Source organism: Cervus elaphus, chromosome 25 (assembly GCF_910594005.1).
Source record: "Cervus elaphus chromosome 25, mCerEla1.1, whole genome shotgun sequence".
Taxonomy (NCBI): domain Eukaryota; kingdom Metazoa; phylum Chordata; class Mammalia; order Artiodactyla; family Cervidae; genus Cervus; species Cervus elaphus.
In genome coordinates, this window is record NC_057839.1 from 35,243,864 (window position 1) to 35,248,576 (window position 4,713).

The following is a 4,713-nucleotide window of genomic DNA, read 5'->3' on the forward strand; positions in this document are numbered from 1 at the left end:
CTAATAGAATCACATACATAATGTGTTGCTTACCCTAGTGCCTACAGTATATATACTAAGGACCCAGCATGGGTGCGTGCTAAGTTGCTTCAGTCATGTCTGACTTTTTGCAACCCAATGGACTGTAGCCCACCAGGCTCCCCTGTCCACGAGATTAACTGTACCTAACATTATTAGTGTGTCTGTAGTCTTCTCCAGGAGTGATTTTCAGAGAATAAATGATAGGGAGCCTGAAACACTGAGTGAAATGTGGTTGATGAAGTTCTCTTTTAATTACTGTCAGATGAAGTTATACTTTCCAACACTATTTTTTAAATTTTTAAATTATTTTAAAATATTATCTTTCATTCTCTTTTGCCCTGGTATGTGTCTTTGAAGATTAAACAAAAATTTCCCTCTTGTGTGTGATTTCTGTTGAAATGATATATACTGCCAGAATACCTTAATGAAAAAAGAAAAAAGTCAAACCTTACTAGTAGGGGCAAAACATCTGGATAATTGAAGGAATCACCCCATTTTCATCTGGGTGTTGTATCAAACAGTAGTTTTAGGCACAGCTACACAATAGAAAGTGAAGTGAAGAGGAACAAGCTAATTAGTGTTGTCAAATAAAGAGGAATCTAGAGGTGACAAATTTGGTATCTTCATCCAAATAAAATCAGTCAAGGTTTTTACAGTCGTTGTATTAACTGGATAATTTTCAAATTTCATCTAACTTTTGTTTGTTTCTCTTCTTTGCTTTCCCTACTTTTAGCACATAATAGTTTCTGCTTTTCTTCTTCTCTGCTCATTGCTTGCAGTATAGATTATACAGACTTGTCTATAGCCTAAACTTCAAATGGTTAATATTTGTCAGTGACAGATACTTAAAATTATCCTGTGTTAGTCTGAAACATTGTGCCATATTACTAATTAGCTGACATGACAATATTTACTTCACATTAAAGCTATCTGCATAATTTCTAAATCATTTATATCTCAATTACCCCTATAACTATTAACTCCAGCAAACGTCCTACCAGCAAATCAAACCACTAAAAAATTAGAAGTGGAAATGTGCTTATTTCATATTGTCTTACTATCATTTCCAACAGGTATTTTGTATAGTTTATTTTAAAATCATTTTTAACTAGGTGCAGGATTCCCAATCTCCTTTAGACTAATTGTAAGAAACTGCAGTCCATTCAAATGCAGTCTCTTAAAATGCTGAATTTTCCAAACTCTGTGTCTCTTAGGTATAAACTAGGAGCCACATCTCAGGGTTTTTTTTTTTTTTTTTTAATATTGGTCAAATAAAATAAGAATGGCATGAATAATCATAATAGATGTATTCTTTTAAATCTCAGTAATAAATTTAATAGTGAGGAATAATGAGTAATATCTTGTGGGAAATTACACCAACAATTGCCATGTGTGAAGAATTTAAGTTTTGTAACTACACAGAGTATATGATAATGCTGGGTTATAATTTCCTTGCTATAAACTCTTTGAAGTAGAAAGTAACTTACTTCCCTGTTACTAGCCCATGCACACTGGGACATTCTTCCTTAACAGACTGCAGGTGTCCACATTACCTAGTCATAACTTTATTCATTTTACTGAAGTATACTTGATTTATAACATTCTGTTAGCTTCTGGTATGTAGCAGAGTGATTCAGTTATACATGCCGCTGCTCCATCGCTTCAGTCGTGTTTGACTCTTTTGCGACCCTAGGAACTGTAGCCCACCAGTCTCCTCTGATCATGGGATTCTCTGGGCAAGACTGCTGGAGTGGGTAGCTGTTCCCTTCTCCAGGGGATCTTCCCAACCCAGGAATCAAACCCAGGTCTCCTGCATTGCAGTAGATTCTTAACCAGCTGGGCCACAAGGGAAGCAGTAATAGATGAGATGGTTAGATAGTGACACCGACTCAATGAATTTGATCAAACTCCGGGAGACAGTGACCGACAGGGAAGCCTGGCGTGTGGCAGTCCATGGGGTTGCAAAGAGTCAGACACAACTTAGTGACTGAACAATAACAGTTTATATCTGCTAATCACAAACTACTAATTTATCCTTACCCCATCTTCCCTCTTTGGTAACCATAATATTGCTTTCTATGTCTATGAGTCTGTTTCCATTTTGTAAAGTTCATTTGTATCTGTTTCCTTAGAGTCCACATATAAGTGATATTACATGATAATTTGTCTTTCTCTGTATGATTTGCTTTACTTAATATGATCATCTCTAGGTCAATTTGTGTTGCTACAAGTGGCATTATTTCTTTTTTTTTAAATGAAGAAGTTATATTCCTTTGCATATAAGAGTCACATCTTCTTTATACATTCATCTGTTGATGGACATTTAGGTTGCTTCCATACTTTGGCTATTATAAATAGTGTTGCTATGAACATACAAGTGCATGAATCTTTTTGAATTAGAGATTTTTCCAGATATATGCCCAAGGCTGGGGTTGCTAGATCATATGGTAACTCTATTTTTAGCTTTTAAAGAAATTTCCATACTGTTTTTCATGATGGATGCACCAATTTATATCCCCACCAACAGTATAGGAGGGTTCCCTTTTCTCCACTCCTTCTTCAGCATTTATTATTTGTAGACCTTTTGATGATGGTTATTCTGACCAGTGTGATGTGATACCTCACTGTAGTTTTGATTTGCATTTCTCTAATAATTAGCTATGTTGAGTATCTTTTCATGTGTCTTTTGATAATATGTATGTCTTCTTTGGAGAAATGTCTATTTAGGTCTTTTGCCCATTTTAAAAATTGAATTATTTATTTATTTTGTTATTGAGTTATATAAACTGTTAGTATATTTTAGAAATTAATCCCTTGTCAGTCACGTTGTTTGCAAATATTTTCTCCCAGTCTGTATGTTGTCTTTTGTTTCATTTATGTTTTCCTTTGCTGTGCAAAAGCTTAATAGTCTGATTATATCCCATTGTTTATTTTCACTTTTATTTTTATTACGGGAGACTGACCTAAGAAAACATTGTTACTATTCAGAGAATGTTTTGCCTATGTTCTCTTCTAGGAGTTTTATGGTGCCATGTCTTATAAGTCTTTAAGTCATTTTGAATGTATTTTTGGGTATGGTGTGAGGAAATGTTGTAATTTCATTGATTTAAATACGGTTGTCAAGTTTTCCCAACACAACTTGCTGAGACTGTCTTTTCTCCATTGTATATTCATTCTATTTTCAGTCATAAGTATGTTCCCTTCGGTAGCTCAGCTGGTAGAGCGGAGGACTGTAGATGCCTGTCTGTGGCCATCCTTAGGTCGCTGGTTCGATTCCGGCTCGAAGGAGAAAGGTTTTATATTTATCAATGGAACAGAATAGATAGCCCAGAAATAAACCCACATGCCTCCAGTCAATTAATCTTTGACAAAGGAGACAAGAATGTACAATGAGGCCACAACTTTAAATACTGCATTTTTGAATTTCCATGCAAATTCAAGATTAGTCTTATGACTCTTTGTGTCTGCAAACCAGCAATATTTACTTTGAGAACTGTGCCATTTTTCAGTGTTCTGACTCCATGGTTTTCTGCCAAACCCATTAATTTGGAGGTTGCGTGCTTACTAATTTTTCTGTTTTAGGAAGGTAGCTCCATAATTTCCTCATCCCCCAGCGATATTTATGTGGGGTGTCCTCTTGGATTATATTTCTTAGCTCCTATTCTCTTCCTTGCACTTTACAAATTAATCACTCAACCTGGGAAATAAGGCATCTAGGCATTTTTAGTGTCCTTTCAGAATTTTTCATGAGTTGCTATGTGATTTATTACAGATTTTGGCATTCATCTCTTCTAGGTCCACAATTGTCTTTGTTGGGCCAGGAAAGACATTTTGTGTTTGGCTCCTTAACCATTTTGTGTTGATGACAGTTTGTCTGTATTTGATATAGTAAACATTTGTAACACTTTCTGTAGGGCATGTAAAGGCAAGTTTATATGCAGGTTTTTCATACAAGCTATCAAAGATACTCTGCCTCCATATATAGCCATTTAGTGTTCAGTCCAAATATTATATAATTATTAATAACCTGCATTCTTATATCTTAGAACTATGCTATTTTTCTATAGTAACTGTAAAAAACTCCTTATATGTATTTTCAGAGATATCTGAAAATGTTCTTAGTATTTTGGTCAAATGACATTTCCAAACCATATGTAATAATGAAATGAAATTATATTATTGCCTACATGGGAAGGTAAAAAATATGTCGTGTATAAGTGTGATACATAATAAAATAATTTAGTCATCATTTGGTTTTACTTAGTGTATAGTAGACAAAATAAGGCCTAGGTCTTAGGCTTGACTTTTTAAATCAAAGATGTGCGCATTTTCATTTGCTTTTACCAAAAAAGACTAATATTTTGATTAAAAAAAAGTACACAAACTTCAATCCTTTTAAAAGATCTTTAGGCTATAAAGAATAAATGCAGTGATTACAATATATATAGATTCAAGGAAATCAATTTTCTCTTCAACATTGTATTCATATAGTAATTGCAGAACCAGAGGGTGTGGTTACCTTTAACTTAAGATGGTCTATGTTTGTAAAGTTTTTATTTCATTTTTTACAATTTCCCAACAAGTTGTATAAATAAGTGCACATATATTTCCCTACATCCAACTTGAGTTAAGGAACAGAATTTAAAGTATTCCATTTATATTGTATCTAGGATACTAATCAGTGAGTTGAGA

The 4,713-nt window shown here is 34.1% G+C and overlaps 1 non-coding gene across 1 annotated transcript; it reads left to right on the plus strand.

The window, feature by feature from the left end:
• Window positions 1–3,220: 3,220 nt before the first annotated feature.
• On the plus strand, window positions 3,221–3,309 carry TRNAY-GUA. Its single transcript is given in 2 exon segments — window positions 3,221–3,257; window positions 3,274–3,309. It is a non-coding gene; the product is annotated as a tRNA-Tyr (tRNA).
• Window positions 3,310–4,713: the final 1,404 nt, after the last annotated feature.